General features: G+C 43.5%; 1 protein-coding gene across 1 annotated transcript in view; it reads left to right on the top strand.

The window, feature by feature from the left end:
* Nucleotides 1-25,504, top strand: part of LOC141753855 (poliovirus receptor-like) — a 370,582-nt gene that overhangs the window by 303,582 nt on the left and 41,496 nt on the right. The window lies entirely within an intron of this gene.

The following is a 25,504-nucleotide window of genomic DNA, read 5'->3' as shown; positions in this document are numbered from 1 at the left end:
AAATACATTTTAAAGGGACCAGATGAAGGTCTCTCCATGAATCAATGCTGATCCTAGTGTTGGCTTTTCCTGCTTCAGCAAAAGCGGGTCGGTGCCGAGGCTGAAGCAGGAAGAGAAACGTTATCGCCTCCCGACTCGCAGGGGAGACACCGACACCCGGTCGGAGACGATAACGTTTCTCTCTGCAGAGCTCCGTCACTTCACAAGACATGGAAAACCTCTGTTGGTCTGGAGGAGCTGCAGCAGTTATTTCTGCACAAACGTCCACTGAACATTCACTAGATATTCTCAGAGATAAACTAACTCTTCTGCAGTGTGGAGTGAGCGCGCGTTCACGTCTAGAGGTGGAGCGAGACAGCGAGAACGCGTGCGATGTCTGAGTGAAGGCAAGAAGGCAGAGGAGCAGTGACTCCAGCCACACGGGAGCGAGCATGGGATCCCGACCCGGTACATTTATACGCTTAAAAAGTTACAAACAGTCCCTTTAAACACACATTCTTTTACAGATGAAATCAATCAGAAACATGTTCAGAGTTTGTAGCACCTCTTTTTGCATGGCAACAGTCAACATATTTTGCAGCTAGTGTTGCACATTGATTTTTCTCTCCACATAGATATGGTGATTTCTGAGGATCGGGGGAAACCCAAAGAGGAGACACAGACACAGACACAGACACAAGGGGTGATTGTTTAAAGAGAATGAATTTATAGCTGAGGTGGATATGGGGGAGTGATGGGAGGAGGAGGTGTGGGGAAACACAGAGGTGTTTGAGAGAAGCAGAGGCTGATGAGGAATGATCCTGTGGCACAAGGAAAAAGCGGTGGGTGAACTGAGCACAAAAATAAGCACAATACTGGCAAGAAATAACTTTTTATTTATTTATTTAGCGAATGCAAAGTCCTCGGGCCAAGCCGGTAGCCTCTTGGTCTGCTGTATGGAAGGAGACTAACCCTCCTTTTAGACTGTGGAGAGGGAAAAGCTTCATGTTATGTTTTATTGTTTGCACCTCTCCACAAGCACACAATGGGCTTGGGCTGCTGCCCCATTTGTGAAGGCTGGCCAAGCCGGGCAGAGCCATGTCCAGACCTGAATCTATTGAGGGTTGACCAGTGTGTCCTTGGCCGGTTGGTGCCAGGGACCCTGTTGGGTGGGGTTCTGACACCAGATGTTTGTTTGGGACATCCTTGGGGATCACCATTCCTTTTCCCAAGCCGATTAGGTGGTGAAGTCGGCTGGTGGGGTATTCTTCCCAATCGGTCGTCTAGATGGAAGACGGGCAGTGGGTGGGTTGAAGATGTCTGCATGAATTAGTAGATGGGGAGAGTCTTTGACCTTTTGAAGCATCCTTTGAGTAGATGCTCCTCGCCAGATATGTGTGTGTGTGGGGGGGAGGGTTATATTGGATAAGACAGGTAGCCAGGGGAGTGGTGTTGAACGAATAGTCCCGGTTACGATCCGCATGGTTGTAGTTGAGCTGGGTGTCCACATGGTGTGTATGGAGTGACCTAGACCAGACAGGTGCACAGTATTCTGTTGCAGAGTATGCAAGGGCCTTTAGAAAACCTCTCATTTTACTGCAGCAGGCTCAGTCCTATTCCCTATTCCATGACTCCCTTCCCTCCTGCGGGCCAAGCTACATGGCCATGGTCTCCAGCAGCGTGGTGTCGGTGTTGGCTTCCAGCGGGGCGCCAGTCCAAGAGGATAGTCCAGTCCAGGAGGAGGAACCGCTGGAGGCCCCACTGGAGTCTGAGCTGAAGGAGTTCTGCGTGCTGTGAATCGTTTCGTCTGATTTGGCGGGGAATTGGAACTGATGATGAACATTAAGAATAACTATATAACAGCAGATATTTTTGTTTATGTGTCATAGAAGTCTGAACCATTAGATACTTCTGTGCAGTACAAGATGGATTAGATAAAGCCTTGAGAGCAAACATAATTCATGCATCAATTTTGCTTCCTTCAAAACAAATTTGTAGTATTTTTGTAGCAGTGAGACTCACTCAGACTTTTAAAGCGACAACTTTTCTCCAGAGCTTCTAAATTTTAAATGAGATATCTCCAAAAAGGAATTAGTTTCCTGCTATGAGATTGTTATTGGCGGCATGAGAAACACTCTCTCTGGGTTATGTTTTTAAAACTGTGAGTCATGCAAAGACCTTTTCATTCAGGAGTGACACAGAGCATTTGAAAGGAGCTGACCTCATTTAAAAAGTGATTGTCGGTATATGAATAGAAATCCTGTCGGTCGCTTTTAAGGGTCGGAGTCTTTGTAAAAAAAAACTCTGCTTACTAAATGGTGATAACCTTGAAGATACAATAGTCAGTGTTCTTCAAATATTGACATTTTTGGCCGAACCATTTTTCCAAATGCGTTTTAGCTTTAATGGTTCATGAAAAGCCACATGAAGAATTCATGCCAATTATACTTAAGCTACAATGTCCACGTCTGAGCCGAGGCCCTCGCATGAAAAATTCTCACAGAAGCAGTTAAAAGCAGTTGATCAATGACCCGCAGCTCAATCACATGTTTTTTTTTGTGAGAGGAGGAGATTTGCATGTTAATTTTCAAACTGGCACTTAGTCAATCAGACGTGTATTATTTCTCTAATGAGCTTTCAGCAGTAATAGTTTTAATAGTTTTGCTGTTGTCTCTCAGTTGTCTGCCGAGCTGGAAGAGTGCCAGTTGTGTTATTCGCTCACAAATCGTACGTGTGTTCTCCACAGAGTTACACCTGGTAATGTGGGACGAGATGTTACATTTTCAGTTTCAGATCAGACCTTGACAGTGTTGACATTATACAGTAATAGATAATTACATCAAGTGCAGTAGCAAGTACGTGATTAACATTACATTAGAGATGCTACTGTCAAAAGCAACTTACATTTTTCTTCCACATCGGGAGCCGTCGGGAGTTTTGATTCAGTGTCTTGCTCGAGGACACTTTGACATGTGGACAGGAGAAGCCGGGATTAAACCAACAACCCTACAATGGATGAGTCACTGAAAGAAAACAAAACTAGAGAAGTGCACTCGGTATACTGCAGATCTCCAACAGGTGTGTCTGCAACGACTACGGCTGGAATGTTTGATTCAATGAATGCAAACCACAATTGCATGTTTCGTGTATGATATACAATGAAATGCTTGTGGTCACTCTCTGCCTTACACAAGGGGGCACACAGCCCCAGACAACAACAAGAACAGTACATAGTGCAAGTGCGGTGCGTATGGATATGTCAGCAAACTGACTGCCTGAGGAAAGAAGCTGTTACTGAGATGGGTGGTTGTAGAATTTGATGCACCGGTAACGATTTTTAGATAGAAGGAGTGAGAACAGAACATGAGCGGGGTAGCTGGTGTCCTTAATGATGATTTGGGCTTTCCTTTTGCAGCGAGCGGTATAAATGTTATGAAGTTGTGGTAGTTCTGTGCCAGTGACTTTTCCTGCTGTCTTTACAGTCCTCTGTAGCAGTCTGCAGTCCTGAGCAGTCAGGTTACCAAACCACGCGGTAATACAGCCAGTCAGAACACCCTCAATGGTACAGAGTTCACTAGTGTTTTGGTGCTCTGTTATGCTTTCTGGAGGATGGAGTTGGTGTTAAGAGATCACGTGAAGGTGTCTGAGATGTGGATATCAAAAAGAAATTTAAAGCTATCAACAATTTGAACAGATGAGAATCACTGATGAGAATAGGAGTGTGATTATATCTGACATTCCTGAAGTCAACGATGATTTATTTTTCTCTTATTGACATTTAGAGAGAGGTTGTTGTCATGGCACCATATGATTAGATCTTCCACTTCCCTCCTTTAGGCCCCCATCATTACTGTCACTTATTAGACCAGTGAGACAGAGTGAGACAGAAGCCCTGAGGCAAGCTGGTCCTAACAACTCATGTAGATGAGGGAAGTTTCTCACAGTCTGTAGCCCGCCTGTCATTAAATCAAAAAGCCAATTACAGACGGAGCTGCCCAGATAACGACCTCCGAGTTTCAGCAGCAGTTCGGATGGTACAAATGTACTGAAAGCAGAGATATAATCAGAATAATAATAGCTGTAATAATGTTTTGACTTCCTGGAACAATACAAAAAATAGAGAAGACAATGCAAAACTATACAGCTATTAAAGCTTTGTGTAAATCGAAAGAATTGACAAACAACAAAATAGTCAAATGTGTGATTGTAATGGGTCACATCCAGAGGTCTGAAAGACTTGTGATGTACTCATGAAAACTTGTGACTTGACCTCGGCTCACCCCAAAAAGGACTTGAGACCAAATTAGCGACAGCTCCGCTGCTTTCACATCATCAAACCTTTGATCACAGTTATTGTGGCATGTTTTTGCTTGTGGAAGTTCACTCGAAAGATAAAGGCGCATATCCTAAACCAAACTATGGGAAACAAGTCAAATGGGAGCGAGCGAATCTGATAAATAAAAGAAGATGTGACATCTCTGGTTGTTTTCTCAGCTCATTCGTGTCTTTTCATACTGACATCAGATCCGGTTACATCCTGAAATAGATCCAAACAGTCATCCAAAGAGCAGAAAACAGATGTGAGCTTTGAAGGTAAAGCCAGCGAAAAAAAAAATGTTTTACCCACAATGCCTTGCAGTATCATGAGTAAACACATTTTCAATCACGGTCGACCCTAGTGGAAATGAAACCTCTAACCTGGGCAGCGACGGCGCCTTTCTCTTTTCATCGATCTACAACAGAAAATCAACTCCGTCAGTCTCTTCGTGCAGTTAGTTCCAGGAACTTTACTAAATATTTGATTATATTTTGCCACCAGCTAATAGGCTGTTGAGATCTCATATGTTCAACACACACACACACACATACGCACATATTAATGTGAGCAGATGCCAGCCTACGGGCTCTTCATTGGGTTAGCCGGCGTTGTAAAGGTCACTACAAATTACAAGTGGTCAGCTCGCCTCTGTCTACAGCGATCAGAACAGTCGCCCTGACACTGTCAGCAGAGAATTACACCATTGACCTTTTTGTGTGGGAGAGAGAGTGTGTGTGTGTTTGCGTGTGTGTGTGCGTGTGTGCGCGTGTGTGCGCGTGTGTGCGCGTGTGTGCGCGTGTGTGTGTGTGTGTGTCTGTCCATATTGTTTAATTTCTTTGCGGTCCTCGTTCATGGATGTATTTTTATATGTGTGTTTGCGGGTGTGTATTACTCGTGTTGTGGGGACATCTGTTTGCACACTACATTAGGGATGTTAATAATTAACCGTTTAACCTTTGACAGACATTAAGCATTTTAACTGATGAACGCTATCGGTTAAAATGGTTAAAAGAAATGTTATTAATTAATTAAAAAGCTGAGCGGCTCAGAGGAGCGGCTCGTCTCTTTAAGGAGAAAGGCTGCTCCACCTTAACAGCCCACCTTAAGAGGCGGAGCTGGAGTTGCAGGATACAGGAAGTTGGCTCCGGTCTCTCCATGGATGTCTCTCTAAAGCCCCCAGGAAGTGCGCCGGTCGTCGATCCTGACTTCGTAGTGGCCAAACGGCGGTACTGCAACTTCCTGGTCCGTCACGTGATGCATTGGGCCCAAAAATACTTTTTCCCATAGACTTATATTGGGAAAGAGACGTCTGTAACTCAGCGGATAATTTTTTTTGAGGTGAATCAACTTCCCAGTACGAACACTCTAATAGCCCTTATTTAAAAAATTTAGTTTTTAAAGTTGTAAAACGCACTAACAGCTGAATCCAGAGTTAATTCCCTTCCTCCGTTCATGTGAGTGAGACCCAGACAGAGGCTGGAGCGCAAGCCGTGACGACGGCGTAACGTTAGGACCCTGTGACCAAGTCATGTGACCAAGCGGACGCCACTCCGCCAATCATTTCAGACGCTACTCCGCCAAGATCCGGGTACTTTTCCAGACGGAAGTCGAGCCATTTAGGCTTCATGCGCCACTGAGCAACTCTCATAGGAATGAACGGGGCCCCGCCTCCAACGCTGGATCCAGTTCTCTTAATACATCCATGCTCCACGGACGTCTCTCCAGCTCGCTTGAGCGGAGCGGAGGAGTTGTAGTTTCGTAGCATTTATTCACTGACAAATAAACTGTTCACACACTGCTACACCAACAACCTCACACTCACCGCCAACACACACACGGTCTGTCGGAAACTCGCTAAAGTTACGCAGACTACGCGCGTGGCGGCGGCGAGCACGAAGCCTCTGGGAGTGCTAGAGCTGCTAACGTAGCACAAAATACACACACTGTTTGTTGGACACTCGCTAAAGTTCCTCCTGGCAGACACACAGCTGACAACCTGCTAAACTAAACTAAATGTGTGGTGGAGAATTTTACTGGGAAAGTGGCTGCATGTCCGCGACACTACACGCAGCGTCGTAGCTGCTAAGTTAACGCTCCCGGACGGTGAACTGGAGACTCCCGTAACGTGAATCAATACATTTTAGGGTGAGGACTTGGTTTAGGGTTAGAGTAAGTCTTCAGGAGGTGAATGTAAGTCAATGTCATGTCTTCTAAAGGGATTTTAATGCGACATGTGAGTGTGTGTTTCTGTCAGCCTCTGTCTCGCCTCTCTCCAGCCGCCGTACCTTTAGGTCATTGGCATTCTGCCCGGGCCTCACACTCACAGCGACACTGAGATTATTACTGTTGCTGCCCTTTGTTATTCACTTCAATCTCTCTGGTCTGTGTGTGGGTGTGTGTGTGTGTGTGTGTGTGTGTGTGTGTCTGTGTTTACAGCGGCCGATTTAGATCTTGAACTTGAGCAAAGACTTTTAAGGATGAGCAGCAGTGTGAGGCAATATTGTTGTGTAGTTTTATTTTATTTATTATTCACGCCACTTTCTGTTTATGTCACTGGTTACGTGTTTTCACCCCGCTGCTCGTCAGCGTGTGTTTTGACTTAGTTATGAGTGTGTTCTTGTACGAGTGTGTCTGCGGCGTATTTTACGAGCTGTGTGTTTGTGTAAACGATACAGTCAGGGTCTCAGCGTCCACGCCGACTGGATTGTGTTCGAGCGAGCGAGCACTTGGCGTTTGCTTATCGGCGTTGTAACATTCATCGGTGTGTGTGTGTGTGTACACAACGACACACACTTCAACTGCAACTCAATAATCTGCTGAATACAGATGAGTGTCAGCGTTAGAGGTAATTCTAATGTATTTTAGCCGAGTCATGTTTATGCAGTTGCACCTGTGTGTTTAGTTTCTGTTTGATGGATTTGTCCGAATGTAAAGTAAATCATGTTTATTCAGGTGTGTATTAGAGTTTGTGTGATTGAGAGCTGGAGCAGCGTAATCATCCACGGTGTAATGATTATAGCTTCTCAACGCAGTCATTTGCTCTCTCTTTTTATCCGTCCTTCTACTATTTACACTCTTTCTTTCTTTCTTTCTTTCTTTCTTTCTTTCTTTCTTTCTTTCTTTCATTATTTCTTTCTCTCTTTCTTTCTTTCCTTCTCACTCTCTATATCTCCCTGCACTGCTCCCTCTTTCCCCACCCATGAATAATCCATTCACCCAAGGCTGCCTATGAAATAACAAAAAGTTATGGAGCGCTTTACGAATCTCCCTCTCCCTCTCCCTCCCTCCCTTCTTCCCTCCCTCCCTCGCTGTAATCAGGATGCCTCTGCAGAGTTACGCCCGAGTCTGAGGATCTGCATCCCTCATGAGGGGTGTGTGTGTACGTGTGAGAGAAGAAAGGTGTGTGCTTGTTGTGGCACTGTAGAGCAACGACAATAAAAAGCCCAGTGAGATGTGTGTTTGTTGATGGGTGGTTGGGGGTGGGGGGGGGATGTTACTCTGCGGCTATTCCCATTAACATTTTTGCCCAGTGAGGTCCACGTTGTGTGTTGTTTGCATTTCAAGTTGATGTGTACGTGCGGGAGTGAGAGAGGAAATGACAGAATGAGGGCAAAACACCACTTCACTTGTGGTCCTATATAGCGTGCATTTCGTGCCTGAAGGTGAAAACACAGCAACAGATTTGTGCTCATATTATATATTACATGCAAAACCTGAATAAATAATAACAGGGAGCGACATGAACACACACGCATAGAGTATGAATGGCAGATGGTGACGATGGTGAGAATGCACAAAGAGCAAGAGAAGAGTGAGGAAGGAGGAAGGGAGGAAAAGGAGCTGAGAGAGGCCGGTCAGCTCTTTGTAACACTCAAGGGATCCATAAAGTAAGAGTTTCTTCCTTTTCCAGGACATGAAAGTACTTATTGGGTCACAGCTGATGGCAGGTGGAGGTGGGGACAGTTTGATATACAGGTCTGGTTTCATGGGATTCAATAAAATGTCTTATTATTTGCAGCGGTGATTGTCGCCCCGGTCTAAATGAAGTTAGGATGAATGGGATTGGCACCTAAACTGTTCAAATTAATTAGGTTGCATCTCGCAAAGTATCGTAATCCTAAATTGCTCTGTGAAATTGATATTGCTTTGCTCAATTGAGGCGTCCCCCGCCGCATCCCTTCAGTAACAAACAAACAGCTAACTCCTCAGATCTGTTGTCATAAGGAAGACCTTTATACGTAATATATTATATACAGTATATTATATATAATACTATACTATATTATACATGCTTCAACACATTTTGCTTCCCAGATGTCATGATTATCCTCTGTACTTTATGGAAGAGAGCAGCAACAACTTAGTTTCCTAAAAGGGCAATGGGGTCGGGGTTGCTTGCTGGAATACAAGCCAAACTAATCATCCACCGCACAGTTTGAACAGATCATCACAGACAAATTTAATTAGTTTGCCATGTTCAAAGAAACACAAAGGGACAGCCCTACACTCAAGTTTGGCCACATGGAGATCTGATCTCAAAGCTGCAAAATCAATCAAGAATTCCTGGCACACATTCTCAGTTAAGTGTGGACAGGGATCTGGCTGCAGACTGGATACCCTAAGTAGCATCATTCATTTATTGAGCTCCCTGCTGATGGTACAACCGGGTGGAAACATGGAGGAATAACAAGCCGGTGTTACTGAAAATTACATCTTCCTGCTGCAGCAGTTCCACATTTTGCGCTCATCTCTCTGCAGAGTGTAGAAAAATTATGTGAAACAGGAACTCCACGGGAGCCAAAAGACAAAAGCAGCACAAACCTCCCCGTCTGTGTGAAGTCAATGATAAACACCTCTTCTTAATCTCGGCTCTTCAGAACAAAACAAAAAACAATACCATATTTCCTCTGGCTCGGATCCATGCTTTGCCAAAACACACTATTCATAATGGAGCATGAAAAGAGATCCCACCACAGATCCAAACATGACTCACAATAGATGGTTGATACATTTCAGCACTGTGGTGGTGAAGCATTACACCAGTTAGCCTGATCTGATGGGAGCGCTGTCACCACAGACGGACGACGCGTCTCCACTTCCTCCCACTGTACAAAAGTGAAGCCAAAATATCCCGGATAGGGGAGCTGCCATCTCGAGATTTTGACGTCATTTGAAGCGAGGTCCCGCCCATACACCTGCCCGAGCCAATCACAAGCTGAGCATGGCCACAGCTTGTTAGCGTGAGCCGCCTAGCTGCTACGTTAGCACTATGCTAGCTGTTTGGCCAGAAAGACACAACAACTAACCACATAAAATCCCTCTAACTACATGTATGATCAAATTGACACATGACTCGTGACGGTTATGGAATGTTAAAGTTACATCTCCTCTCTGGTTAAATTTCAGAGCCCCCGGCTCCGTGACTACTTCACTCAGAGCAGCTGTCAATCACAGCTGTCAATCACAGCTGTCAATCATGACGTCTGACCCCTTTTGTATAGCATCAAATCACTAGATGAAACTAAACCTATCAGAAAGATGAACACTACACAGACACAGTACTTTCAGTACCTTTCAGTTAGGCCCATGTTCCATCCGCTAACATGGAGGGGGCGGTATTAAGCTATACTGCAGCCAGCCACCAGGGGGCGATCCAGATGTTTTGGCTTCTCTTTTGGAGAGCTGTCATGTCGTCTATCTTTATATAGAGTCTGTGGCTGTGACCGATGACGTGTTGAGAAGTATTATAGAACATCTAAACCGTATAAGGTAGACTAACGGTGTTCCGTACACTTTCCGCCCCTTCAGAGCTCTTCTCTGTTGTTAAGAGCCAGACAAGCATGTTTGCGTGCTCATTCTCCGGGGGCTTATTGATTGATGTCTTTTGGACCAATAGTTTTTGAGAAAGTGTTGAAAGGTAACGTCTCCACCTGCGTATGAACGATCATATAGATAGATAGATATTTATCTTTGGGGGCCGCAAGTGATCAACAACTGCTTCAGTAGAGAAAGGCATTCCCGGCAGTTGTCTATAGGCTAAAAACAAGCCTTAAGTAGTATGTTGCAGAACACATTTTGGCCTTTGTCGTGGCTCAAAAACTGAAATCCATAGAAAAGTTTGGTCTCATTTTGAACAGGAGCATCTGCAGATTAATTCCATACCCGATATGTTATGATCCACCTGTAGCAGAAAGGGGGAAAAGAGAGAAAAGGTAATCAACTAACAAAAGCAGCACGCAGGAGGAGGACAGAGAGAGGAGAGAGACTAGTTAAAGGAGGAGATCATTTCAGTTGAATTCAGTTTCTGGACATCTTTGTACCTAAAAGAGAACAATGACATACGTATGAAAGTAAACTGAGCAGCAAAAGGAGCTGAGAATCAGCTGGATTCAATAAACTGACTTAGACAACAAGGCACTGCTGGAGGTGTGCTGATCCCCGGAGCAGGTGGATAAGTGGATTCTTGTTCAGCTTGGACCTGTTTTGGACGCTATACTGTGGTCTCCTTTCTCCTTGCCTTTGTTGTGCCGTCAAGATAAGTCATGTATTTCTGACGCTCTCCAGGCTTCACTAGAGTCCTCCTTTAATGAATGATGATTTATGATATGATTAATGATTTGAAGGATATTTGTTTTTCTTATTTGGACTCAGGATTTGAGTTTGTTTTTTCTTTTTTCTTGACAACACCTGGTGGAAATCTGCTCTCTACTGAGTGCACTTTTCTAGTTGCGTAGTGTTTGTATGTTATAAGGCTGTTTTAAGGTTATCCAAATCAATTCTCAGGTTAAAGAAATATTTGTGTGGGGCTCCGCTTTATCTCGCTGTTTGTGTGGCGTTAGGAGCTAAGGGAGAAAGAAAACAGATGTTTGGAGACGAAGCGTGAGACGGGAGGGATTGAACAGGTTGAAAGACGTTGGCCTAGAAAAGGTAACTGCAGGAGAGGACATCTGTCACCCAGAGCGACGTCACTGCAGCCCGCGGTCACAGCACTTTGTCATTTTATCTGCATAATATGACAGGGACGAACAACGATTGCTCGTCGGAGGCTGCGGCTCTTTATCGTGTATCTTTTCACTCGTGCACCTCGTGAGATGTTGCTGTTTGTTGGAGGCATTTATCCACTTTACAGGGCTGTGTACGTTGTTAGTATGGGCAGCCAGAGTGGGAATGGGAGACCTAACCTTGGCAGTGTTAAAGCCGCAATTACTATTCATTTCATCTCCTCTCTCTCTCTCTCTTCTCTGTTCTTATTTCAGCTCCTTCCTTTCATGTACTCTCTCCTCCCTTCTTCTTAGTTCATCACCTTTCTTCCTCTTTCAACTCCCTCCTCTTCTCGACCCTTCGCCTCCTCTCTCCTTCTTTTTCTTTCTCTCTTCTTTTATCTGCTTTACTCTCCCCCCTTCTGTCATCTGCTCTAATTTCATCACATTTCTTCCTCCTGAACTCCTCTTCTCCTCCCCTCACCTTCTCTATTTTTCTCTTCTAAAACCCGGCTCTTCTGCCACCCCCCCTCTGCTGTTTATCCAAAGACTGAGTGTGTGTGTGTGTGTGTGTGTGTGTGTGTGTGTGTGTGTGTGTGTGTGTGTGTGTGGGTAGTGCATATATAACTTCAAAACAACCCAAAACTTCAGATATGCATTCCCTGCTCTTCAACTTTAACCTGTTACACTCCAACACACACACACACACACACACCTAGCAGTGCGCACAAACACAGGGGACCCCTGGGCATCGCTACTGACGAGCTAAACCGAACATAGCCTTGAATTGCAACCGTAGTTAGCTGTTCATTAAGCAGGACCACAGAGAGACACAAACCTCTCTCTGTTTGATGTTGAATGCCTTCACCTGCTCCACCTCTCCGCCTCTTTCTCCTCCTCCCTTCATCCTCTCTCACACTGCCAGGCCTCGTCGGCACACACTCTCTCACCTCCCACTCAAGTTCTTCCCCTCTTTTGTGGCTATTTGACACTTTGTACCACACAGGTAGTACGCTCCAGAGTTGTTTTTGTTTTCACTCCTTTAAACCGCGGATCACACGAAGGCACCCACACAAACACAGAAATACAAGTGACCTACAACTCACTCACACACAACACGTGTATGACACATGCACGCCTGTAAAAGCACACAAAGCGCCTCACAGTGTTTTCATCTTGCCTGAAAGCCCTGTTCTTTGTCGGATGGTCTTGGCCTTGCACAGTGAACTGAGAGAAATTACTTCAGGAGTAACAAGCTACAATAGAAGTGATTGGCAGAAAGCACAACTTCCTTCCTTTCTGCGTGCGCTCTATAGGGGAGAGTGGGGTGAGTTGGGGGCGTCATTAAAGTGAGGGAATGAGGTAACACTTCATTTTACAGGTCCGCAAATTTCATGGTAATTTGGCGATAATTAGTACGTAACCTATTTGAAATTTCTTTGGTATCACTGCCAAATTACCCCGATATTTACCTCACAATGTATCAAAAATAACTTTATTACATCCGCCAACGCCGAAGGCCTAGGAAGGAGGTTATGTTTTCACTTACAGTTGAGTTTGACCAAAGCACACTTGGTGATTGTTGGAAAGAGTAACGCCGACGGTTTAGGTGAGTTTTATTTTGTTTCTGTCCAGTTTGAATGAAGTGTTTTACGATGCTCCGCTACGTACAGCTGATCTCAACATAAACAAAAATACACGTGGATGATGGCGCAAGCTGAACTCGGGCATCTTGGCGGAGGTCTGCGCTCTCTGAGTGCCATTCTAGTTATATATATAATTATAAATGGCTCAAATTAGCCCACCCCCGCCATTTTAACAAACTTGTTATCCAGCAGTTTAGAGCTATAACGTCATTCTAACAGGAGCCTCATATCGTTACTTCCTAAACTTTTTTAGGAGATTTTTTCAGACTTGTCTGTAATTGTTCAGACACAAGAAAATATGTTTTTTGAACCTGTTACTACTTGTGATACGGGCCTCTCTCCATCACAGGGTCAGTAAAATGACTCCTCAAAAATGTGAGGTGACCAATTTTGTCTACGGTTGCCTAGAAACAAAAGGTGACTCAATTTCCCCACATGCTCAAAACGCCCAACTCCTGTTCTATATTTTGAAAAAGTTGATTTTGATGTTGTTTTTTTTTGCCTTTTGTTATTTCGACTGCCAAGAAGAATTATAGTGCAGCAGATTGTGTCTCAAAAAAAAAAAAAAAAAGAAGCGGTTTTTCAGGCAGAACGGGAAGTCAAATAATTCATGCAAATGTTGCAATCAACAGTTCATATGCTGCACACATAACACACAGACCATCTGCCACCGCAGAAAAACTCATGCTGAATTTAAATGCGGTGCACGGCGTGCCGCTAAGCGGGCCGTTTGCAGTTTACTTCAGAAAAATCACGCCGCTGTCAGATGGAGCTGCAGTTTGTGTCAGATACATGAGAAACCTCAGCTGACAGATTTTATTTGTTATTAGATCACAAATCAAAGTGCCACATGTGCTTTTATTGACTGACAACCTGACCACGGTGTTCCCAAGGCCTTCTGGCTAAGGCATGCTGGGAAGTGAATAAATGAGTGGATGAAGCCCGGGTTGGGTCAACAATAGAAAAGTCATTATGATACATATGAGATAAATTTACTTATCGATCTTCTCATCAAACTCTCTTTAATGCAACTTGCAATTTCAGAGGTTGTAGCAGGCTCAGAGTGAAGGTTCTGGTATCATATGAAACTAAAAAACCTAAGGTAATTGGTACCGACCGTGTCACACTAGCTTGTCGGGAAGGAGGTTAAATAACGCTCCGAAGTTACACAAACTTTTGGGTGAGGTAAAACGGTCATGTCCATTTTCAAAGGTGTCCCTTGACCTCTGACCTCCAGATGTGTGAATGTAAATGGGTTCTATGGGTACCCACGAGTCTCCCCTTTACAGACATGCACACTTTATGATAATCACATGCAGTTTGGGGCAAGTCATAGTGAAGTCAGCACACTGACACACTGACAGCTGTTGTTGCCTGTTGGGCTGCAGTTTGCCATGTTATGATTGGAGCATATTGTTTTATGCTAAATGCAGTACCTGTGAGGGTTTCTGGACAATATCTGTCATTGTTTTGTGTTGTTAATTGATTTCCAATAATAAATATATACATACATTTGCATAAAGCAGCATATTTCCCCACTCCCATGTTGATAAGAGGATTAAATAATTGACAAATCTCCCTTTAAGGTTCATTTTGAACAGATAAACAATGGGATTAATTTGCGATTCATTAAATATTTTATTACACAGCCCTATATAAAAGGAGGTGAAAGATAATAATTAGCAACAAAATAATTAGTGAAAATTTTTGTTTTTTTATCACATAAGTATAATACATGTAGAGCAAAGTATCTAGTAACACTATCTTTCCCATAATGCTTGCTGCTTCCTGTCACAAACAAAACGCCTCATCTCATCCTTTAGTTGCTCTGAAGAGCAGGAAAAACAGATAACAGCTGAGATCCGCTAATGTAAAGGACAAATAGCAGTAAACAATAGGACGTGGACTAGGAGCTGAAATAAAGCTGCGTTTGTCTTGTCAAAGCAAATAATGGCAGCTGTGTGGGCGGACGGGAGCTGCTGATCTTTTCAGTGGCAAACGTGTTTTCCTGTAATTGTACAAATATTAGTGTTGTAATGATTTATTGATGTCAAAAAGCCTCACAAGTAGCACGTTTAAGAAATCAGGAGAGGATCTGAAACATCTCTCTGCTCATGAATCAAACATTTCTACCACCTGGAGAACTGAACTGGGTTGTTTTGAGAATGTGGTCGGCGTGAGGGTAAATATGACAGATGGGTGTGCTGGAGTAGGCGCCCGATGTAATCGTGAGCAGTGTGTATATGTTTATGTGTACTGCATGTGTTGAGAATGTACGGTGGTGCACCCGAGGCTTTGCACGGTGCCGCGGGGTGAACTCTGTGAAGGAAACATTATCCTGAAAGAAACGGGGAGACTGAAGATCACATGTGATGTGATGTGCGTGTGCGTGTGCGTGTGCGTGTGCCTGTGCGTGTGCGTGTGCGTGTGCGTGTGCGTGTGCGTGCGTGCATGCGACTTTAGCTTGTTTTGATTTTGTTTTCTTCCCTCTAATTTCTGCGATGGCCATTGGCAGCGTTACCTGCTTGAAATGCAGCTGCTGCCTGTGAAGCCTGAGGTCACCATCTGTCTGTGTGTGTGTGTGTGTGTGTGTGTGTGTGAGTGTACTTGTATATCTGTTTTTGTGAGGACCAATTTGAGTATTAGGGACCCAAAACACCAAGCTGACATCAGAGAACTAGCGGCGATGAAGGCTGCGTCGCCTCACATCGTCTTTGTCTTGGTCAAAAAGTTGCACTCGAACACACCACAAAGACAACAGCCAACGGGCCGGTCAACACGGACTGTACGTTCAGCGCCTGCGTGAGAGGAAATAACTCTCCACACCAGGAGGAGGCGGTATCGTCTGTATTCGACATTTAAAAAGGGGAAACCAGAAGACCGAGGACGGCGGATATACAAGCTGTTGTTATGATACACGTACCTCAAACAAAGCTGCGTCTGCCGACCATTTTCACACCACTCTCACTCACCACCGAGCTTCATTCCAGATGGCCACGTCGCCATCTAAATATCCGTGTGTTGGAACGATCAGATGAGATGAAGATGAAAAATGAGAAGAGCCTTCTGTGTTTGGCTTGCTTTTCTGAATTCCGTGTCTCTTCTTCAGCATGCTGAATCGGCCAAAAAGCCTCAGACATGCGGGGGGACTAGAGTTGACGGTGACACGACGTATCAGGTCCATTAGACCTTCAGAGTGAGGACATTCTTGGAAAATGTGGACATTTTGAGCCCCTCCTCGCTTCTTCAAAGGCCAGTCTGAGGTTCAGACTTGGATTTAAGGTTCAGGTTAGAATTGGGGTTAGACATTTTAGTTGTCCCTGTCTACTAAAAAATGATGTTCCCATAGAGAAAAATTTGCATTGTCAATTACATTTCTCTGGAAACATCTTTCTCACATTTTTGACGTATCACAAATACATTTCTAATCAAAGTCCGCTTAAGTCCACGTATGGAGGAGATCAGGGTGGATGGATGGATACTTTCACCCAGGAGGCCGCTGTACATTTCTTACTCATTACGTTTGTTAGTTAAATAACGTAACAAACATACTTATTTTAAGCCAAATTATATTTGTACTAAACCTAACCAAGTAGGTTTGTTGTTTTTTTTTGTTTGTTTTTTGTTCTTCAATTTCCAACGTTAATCATTTCACATGTAATGAGTGCAGTTTAGTTCAATAGGAACTAGGGCTGTCAATTAATTCAAATATTTTATTGTGATCAATCGCAAATTAATCATAGGGTCAAGTATTTAATCCTCTTATCAACATGGGAGTGGACAAATATGCTGATTTATGCAAATGTATGTATATATTTATTATTGGAAATCAATGAACAACACAAATCAATGACAGATATTGATCCAGAAACCCTCACAGGTACTGCATTTAGCATAAAACAATATGCTCCAATCAGAACATGGCAAACTGCAGCCCAACAGGCAACAACAGCTGTCAGTGTGTCAGTGTGCTGACTTGACTATGACTTGCCCCAAACTGCATGTGATTATCATAAAGTGGGCATGTCTGTAAAGGGGAGACTCGTGGGTACCCAAAGAACCCATTTACATTCACTGATCTGGAGGTCAGAGGTCAAGGGACCCCTTTGAAAATGGACATGAACGTTTTTCCTCGGCAAAATTTTGCATAAGTTTGGAGCGTTATTTAACCTCCTTTGCAACAAACCAGTATGACACTATGACATGGTTGGTACCAGTGGATTCCCTAAGTATACTAGTGTCATATGATGCTAGTATCGTCACACTAGCTTTGAAACTGAGCCCGCTACAACCTCTGAAATATTAATGTGTCAAAGAAATTAGTGGCGTTAAAACAGATTAGTGTTAATGCGTTACTATCGCGTTAACTTTGACAGCCCTAATGGGAACGCCATATTGTAAGAGACGGGGTTGGTGTTCTCACACGAGAGTTCCTCATACTTGTGACTTTTTTTTTTTACACCAACGTGTGTGTGTGTGCCTCAAGCAGAAATCAATGTGCACTGTTTTGCCAACAAGTGGTGTACTGTGCATGTTTTCAGTGTGTTTTACGTTATACTTGACTTTCTAAGAATGCGCCTCTTCGTCTGTGCTTGCCTGCCGTGCATGTATCCTCCTGTTCTCCGTGTGTGTGTGTGTGTGTGTGTGTCATGTTGTGTTATCACATCCTGTACCTCCTCCAGAGAATACAGGTAAAGACAGTTTGACAGGCTTTCCAGAAAACAGCCGACTCTCTGGGGCTTGTCAACGCAGCGGTTCGAATCCTTCACATTAACGTGTGTTGGTGTTGAATATTTAGCCTATATACGCATATCGGCTGTTTGTTTGGCTTCCTTTTAGTCTGTATGACTACACTATATAGACATCTACTACTGTGTGTGTGTGTGTGTGTGTGTGTGTGTGTGTTAAATCCGTGTGTTTCCGTGTCTCTCATAGGTTGAGAGTTGTGATTACAGCCTGTACAATCTGGCAGTTTGAACGGCTTTCACCCTTAGGGTAGTGCGGGGGAAAAACTTGTGCCCACACACACCTGCATACTAACTTACACCAACACAACACACACACACACACATTTGCCCCAACAACTGCATGCAAACACCAGCTGGGAAGTAAATGTCACAGAAATGAAAGGAGAGGAAAACACCTGAGCCCAGAGCGCTGCACCAGCTCTCTTTCTCTTTTTCTATTCGCCCATAAAAGAACAAATAACCATTTAGTTTGCAAAAATTTACCATTTGGTTGACATTGCCCCTCTTTTAAATAATCTGCATTCTTCTCTCTCTCTCAAGCTCACACACACACACACACACACACACACACACACACACACACACAGACCCCCTAACCTTTCTGGACGCCTTCTGTCAGCAAGGTGACAAGGTGACCAGAGGATAAGTCAGCATACATTAGTCCAATTGACACCACACCCTTTTCTTATGTTAATGAACCATCTGATTAGCACAGACAAGGTGTGTGTGTGTGTGTTCATATGTGTGTGTGTGTGTCCTCTGTGTCAACTGAAACTCTCCACTAATGCACACCTGCTGGTTTTCATATAGATGCACTTGTATATAAGCTCCTGCTGAGATTCAGGGCTGTGTTTATATCATTAAAAGCGTCTCTACTCGCAGTATGTTTACCTTCTGCAGAGCGTGTGTGTTTTGTTCATGCATGTGTAAAACCACAAAAGAAAAAAGACCCGTTGGCTGACGCTTGTAATACATTACCGCACATACAGTATGCAGGTCAGCAGAGGTTTCAGTTTGATCTGCTCATCCAGCTGTGGTTCTCATCACATTTAAAGGTGCTAAATGCCGCTTTCCAAACATCAGTATATCATTGTCAAATTAGCTGTGATATCTCGGTGTAATTATTGTAAACAAAAGAGACGCCAACAGAGAAAATTGTGCGCCTGTATCTCACCGCTCTGGTATTATCAGTGCTCATGTTTCCAAGAATTAACGTTTCCCATAACCCCCCCTGGCTGGGAAACGTCTTGATGGTCTTGTTTGTATGTGTATCGTTATAACACTAATGCCTCTATGGAAGTGGTAATGATTTATTGTTGTTAAAACGCTGCACTTAGCAGCTCTAACTTGTCTAAAGAGAGCTGGTTGAAGCGGCTGCATTAAAAGCCGCTGCTTTAAATGTGTAATTGATTTGACCACAAATGTGAAGTATGTTCACCTACATCACTGAAGGATCTGATTCATATTTTTCAGTTATTATGATCAATTGTGAAAATATAGGCACATTTATTGTTGTTCGAACAGAAACTACTAGTGTAAACCAACCTTCAAAGACACTACAGCTTCTTTCAAATTGACCTTTGGCATTTGTTTCTGTTTCATAGAAGTTTATGTCTGTGTGTTGCTTTCAGCCCGTTCATCTCAGCATCCCTCGGTTGGATTAGTAACAGGCTAGGAAGGGTAGAGACAAACTCAAAGGTCTGTTACTGAGTGAGTGAGTGGAGCTACAACTGTGGAGTACAACTGAATGCTCAATAAGACATTTTTTAGGCGACCAAAATGTTACAAATGTTAACTTTGATGAACTGAAAACACACTGTGAAAGGGTTAAAGTTCTAAGACGAAAACGCAGACAACTTCCAGACCAGACAACGCCAATCACAAGGTAGCCCCGCCCTAAAGCATCCCCTGCTTTATGGTCTATTTGACTCTAAATGGGACCATAATTTACTAAATGAACATCATGCTGTGCTGAAGAAGACTTGAAACTAGAGATTGACACCATAAACTCATGTTTACAATATTTACTGAGGTAATAAATCATGTGAGAAGTAGGCTCATTTTCTCATAGACGTCTATACAACCAGAGGAGTCGCCCGCTGCTGGCTGTTAGAGAGAGTGCAGGTTTAAGGCACTTCAGCATTGGCTTGACTTCTCAGAACTGGAGGTTGCCGCCTGTTTGGGCATCAAAAACAGTACATTTTAACATAGTGGCTTTAACGGCATCAGAAAATATCCACTTTAATGTAATTGTGCTTATAGACAAAAGGGAATACTGCAAGTCTTTGCACTATTTTAATCTCTATTTTAACATGAATCTGCTCGTGTGTATACTATTCTTTTAACATCAAACTGAATTTGATGTTTCATTACAGTACAGAGTATAAAGTCTTTAAATGTGTATATTTATCATCCTTTTTTAAATAAATATTTGGAAAATCAACTCAGGTTTATCTATTTTTGTTTCTACGGTGCATAAACAGCTCTGATTTGTTTTGACACTGATTTATTGTTTTGGATTTCTTTAATTTTTTATTATCATTATTTATCTGAAAGACTAAAAAAAAAGATCCAAATCTGAATCTAGATTTTTCTGTAGCAGCCAACATAATACGCCGTGAACAAAGGCCCGAAAAACAACAAAAAATAGATCTTTATGCCACATTAGCTTTTAGTCCAGAGGGCTACGACACTCTCCTTGACCAAAGTCCAAAGATGGAAAGACTTCAGTGTGTGCATACTGTATGTGTGTTGAGCACATTTGTATGTTATGTGTGACTGTAGTGGGGAGGAGGGGGTTGGGGGAGTTTATATTTCAGAGAAGATGCCTCCCTTCATGCTAGGTTAGCCACCATAACAATTATAGTCCGTATCATTACCCCCCATTAACATCATACAAGCCTTGATGACACACACACACACACACACTGTGGCACTGAGCTGGTAATGCCTCGTCCACACTACACAACTTTAGCCCTGATTTTCTACTCGCCAACAGTTTTTGGAGCTCCCCGACAAAATCCCCGGATCAGAGGCTAATCCACGTTGACACTCAAGAGCAAAGTGGGAACTGTTCAAAGATATCTGTCGGGGAGCTACAGCCAATCAGAGCTCAAGACACGGGTTGAAGGGAAACCTGGCGGAGGGGTCACCTGTAACAATGAGAACTTACACTCTAAAAGAAGTCCGTAAAAATATGGGCCGATGTAACGTGTTAATATGAAGGAATTTTTCTGCATCGATTTTTCACAGGAGTTTTACCCGTGTTTTTAAATACGCATTGCATTGTGGGAACAAGAACATCCGTTAGCGCCAAAGTTGGAAGAGGCAGATACCATCACACACGGCAACGTTTAGTTCAAATTTCGAATTTGGAGAAACCTCTCTCACACTTCTGTGGTAAAAAATCAACAATTAATATCTAACCAGAGTGATTTATGTAAAAGACTTAACGTTAGCTCAGTGTCGTTTTAGCTGGAAAGCTGTTTTGATGTTTAGTTCAGCTGTTGTTGACTGTTAAAGGGACTGTTTGTAACTTTTTAAGCGTATAAATGTACCGGGTTGGGACACATGCGCGCTCGCATATGCGCGTTCGCGTGTGGCCGCTGCCTCTCCTCCTCTTCCTGCTTGCCTTCACTCAGACAGCACGCGCGTTCTCGCTCAGCTCGCTCCACCTCTAGATGTGAACACGCGCTCACTCCACACTGCAGAAGAGTTAGTTTAGCTCTGAGAATATCTAGTGAATGTACAGTGGACGTTTGTGCAGAAATAACTGCTGCAGCTCCTCCAGACCAACAGAGGTTTCCCGTGTCTTGTGAAGTGACGGGGCTCTTCAGCGAGAAATGTAATCGTCTCGTTACCGACCAGGTGCCGGTGTCTCTCCTGTTCACTCCGGCTGCGGGCGGAGACGATAAGTTACTCGCTGCAGAGTCCCGCTGCCTCAGCCTGCGCTGAGGCAGGAAAAGCCAACACTAGGATCAGATCTAAATCATGTTCATGGAGAGACCTTCGTCTGGTCAGCTAACATTACTGCAAAGCAGCTGAAATATAGAGTGATATTGTGATTTTAGCTGACGTGTGTCTCCTCACTCGACGCTGACTTTCGTCGATTTCACGGCCACAGATGTCGCTGTTAACAAGCATTTCTGAAAGTTACAAATAGTCCCTTTAACGAGATACGCAGGAATATTTTGCTGACTTATTTTGAGACTAACTCAAGTTTGGTATCGTAATTTACGTTTTAGCAATGTTTATATTTTAGACTTCAGTGGACGTCAGATAGAGTTCAAACCCATCGACTTCCAGACGAGGGAACCAGACGTGCTAAAATACTAACTCATATCCGGGTCTTAGGACTCATTCCTGGAGCTTGATTTTCCTGAAGCCTCTTTAGTTTTTTACAGCTACACCTGTATGTCACTCGTGTAACCGTGCATGCATTTGTTGGTGGGTGTATGTCTGTTGTCTGAATGCATCTAAATCGTGTCAGTGCACCACTCTTCTCCGCTCCGTTAAGCAGGCCGAGGCTGTCTGGCTGGCTATGTGTTGTCTTCTGAAGTTGAAGAGCTAATTACTGTCTGCCTCCTGCAACATGAGATTTGAGCTGCCAAGGGGCTCGAGGCAGGACCTGCTCTCCTCCTCCTGCTGTGGCGACCCTCTTCTGTGTGATGTTACCTAAGCAAGTAAGAAAAGAGCTCCTCATGGGTATTAAAATACTTCAGAGGGATTTCAGCAGTGCATTTTGGGAGAGAGTCCAGTTCTTCATTTGTCTTGCATTGCCTGTGCTTCCAACATGCATTGTGTTGTAATGTAGAGCGCGTCAGGTTTGTGCAGAATGTGCCGCCGTGTTTCCGTTTTGTATTCCGGTTGCTGTTTTCACTTTGTGCTCTTTCACATTTAGTTTCACCCTCTTTCAGTATTCTCTGCAAGTTCAAGTGTTCATTTATTTTATATTCCTCACTGAATGGTTCAGGGTCGTAACATTTCTGAAAGCATAAATAAACTTAATCAACTACTGAAGAACTGTATCTCCCTGATCTCTAGTTCACACTATCAATTTCCCAGCAGTCTCACCTCTGGTTGACTTCAAACCCTCAGAGGACGAGTTTGTTGTTCATCTACAGCGTGATGTTTTAACCACAAAAACAGCAGCAGTAAGCCACTTGCAGTCACTGTCATCATATATTTCATTGTTTGCCCGATTTGGAAAGCTAAACCGCATGATATAAACTATTCTCTAACTATTCTGCAAAAAGGAAAGGGAAAGGAAAATGAAGTAGGAAGTGGAGACACTGGTGACAGACTTTTAACATCTTTATTATGCATTTCTTATGTAACATAGCGTACTTGACAATGCTTCATAGGTTATGTAACTTTACTACGTCACCTTACGTCATTTTTTGAAGTTCGTTTTTTTAGGTTTAAGTAACGTAGCCTACTTAACAATGCTACACAGGTAAAGTAACATTACTACGTCACCTTACATAATGTAGCCTACTTAAGCCTGCAGTTGGCATCATGTTTTCGGTGTCATTGGGCAAAAATTCCATAATAACCTTTCAGCATATCGTAATTCAAGTGTTCTGAGAGAAAACTAGACTTCTGCTCCTCCTCATGGCTCTGTTTTCAGACTTTAGAAAATGTAGCCCGTGACGGGAGACTTTGACCAATCACAGGTCATTTCAGAGAGAGAGAGTTCCTTTTGGCTGTGCTCCGGCTGGTGGGCGGAGCTTGGTATGTCCTCAACTGATCTCAACGTGGCTACCGGATCACAAACTTTCTCATTTTACAGCTAAACAGTACACTACAAGATGATTCTGAAAACATTTGAGGAGAGAAATAGACATTACAGTAACAGAATATTGATTCATATTTGATCAGCGCTGCCTAGTTTGACCGTTTGATCGGAGTTTGCGAGTGATTGACAGCTGCTCAGAGACGGCAAGGCTCCAGCTCGACTCTGACTGGTTGTTTTCCTCCGGTCTGTGAAATGAGAATTAACTTGGATTTTCCAGTTCTTTCCTACAGTCCTATCATACCTTTTTATCTTAAAGTGTTCTAGTAATATGTCCGGTATTTTACAGTACCTTCTCCTATTTTCTTTCATATTTATATGCTCTATGAGACTTTATTCCCTACAGGTATTATATGCTCTACATCCCAGTACTTTCTTATACACTGTTCCATATTGTCTTGTTTTCTAGTCATATAGATTCTAGTTACATATTCAGTGTTTAGTCCCACTGTGTGATATTTCAGATGTGTGGTCTGTATGTGTTTCTGCTTCCCAACTGATTTCAATATTCCTTCTAATGTGCTCTGAGAATGACTAATGGCCTGTTTCAGAATCAGAATCAGAATCAGAATGGTGTTTATTGCCAGGTGTAAGAGGTATACACTAGGAATTTTCTTTGGCATTTTTGGTGCGAGACAAACAGTATAATATAATAACAAAAGAATGGATAAAAACAAAAGAATAGATAAAAGAATAGATAAAAACGTTAGAATAAAATAATAAAAATGTACAATTTACAAATTACAAATAAGCTATAAACATGATATAAAGATAGTGCAATATTGAGAGAGGGGGGAGAGTCAGTGTCGGCAGGGGGGGCAGTAGTGTGTGTGTGAGGGAGAGACAGTCACAGGGGGGCAGAGGGGCTGTTGCAGAGCCCCACTGCCATGGGGAAGAAACTGTTTTTATGGCGTGAGGTTTTGGTCCTGATGGACCTTAACCTCCTGCCAGATGGCAGAGTCTGAAAAAGATGGTGTCCAGGATGGGAGGGGTCGGCCACAATCTTCCCTACCCTCCTTAAGGTCCTGGAGGTGTACAGCTCCTGGAGGGAGGGAAGGTTGCAGCCGATCGCCTTCTCTGCAGCACGGATGACCCGCTGCAGCCTGGCCTTGTCCCTGGCGGTGGCAGCGGCGAACCAGACGGTGATGGAGGAGGTGAGGATGGACTCGATGATGGCCGAGTAAAAGTGCACCATCATGGTCTGTGGCAGGTTGAATTTCTTCAACTGCCTCAGGAAGTACATCCTCTTCTGTTTACACTTGTTTACACCTCTCTCAGCATGTATGTGTGTGTGTGTGTGTGTGTGTGTGTGTACGTGTGTGTGTGAGGTGTGGCATGTCGCTATGTATGTACATGCACGTGTAATGTGATTGTGTGGGATGTGTGTGTGCAGCGCGCTCAGCTCCACTGTGCTGATTTTCATTCTGTCATAATAAAGCCTGTTGCTCTCTCTCTCATTTACAGACATTAGCGAGCGCCACCGCTGGCGTCGTAGTGGCGGGGAGCATGATGCAGAGAAAGACACAGTAATAGATGTGAAAAAACAAGAGGTGGAGGAATGCCGAGATATTACCGAGCAGCAACCCCTGCTTTGTGCTCTCTCTGCATGACAAATAGTTAGTTAGAGAGAAAGATGGAGAGAGAGAGAGGGAGGGCATAGAGAAGATAAAAAGGTAATAGGACTTTAGATGCAGAGATAGAAAATGAGAGAACAAGAGGCGGACTGAGAACTGATGTGGAAATGCACATCTTGTGTTTCTGTGAGATTGTACTCGCCAGAAAAACGACAGCATTCATCATTTGCTCAAATGGCCGAAAAGGACCCCGCTTCCATTTTCAACCTTTTAAGGTTGTCTCCTCTCTGTTCTCTCCAGAAAAATGACACCATGTTTACAATGTTTACATTCAGTAGTAAAGCAGGAAGGAGCCGGACGCTTTTAAACTGTAGTAAAAAGTGTTAGGAGGAAAGTCGGGGAAGACCGATGAGAGTATAATGCATTGAGGGTTCACATCCTGTCTCATACCAGCATGCTAACTTG

Source organism: Sebastes fasciatus, chromosome 17, assembly GCF_043250625.1.
Source record: "Sebastes fasciatus isolate fSebFas1 chromosome 17, fSebFas1.pri, whole genome shotgun sequence".
Taxonomy (NCBI): domain Eukaryota; kingdom Metazoa; phylum Chordata; class Actinopteri; order Perciformes; family Sebastidae; genus Sebastes; species Sebastes fasciatus.
This window is presented reverse-complemented; position numbering and strand designations above follow the sequence as displayed.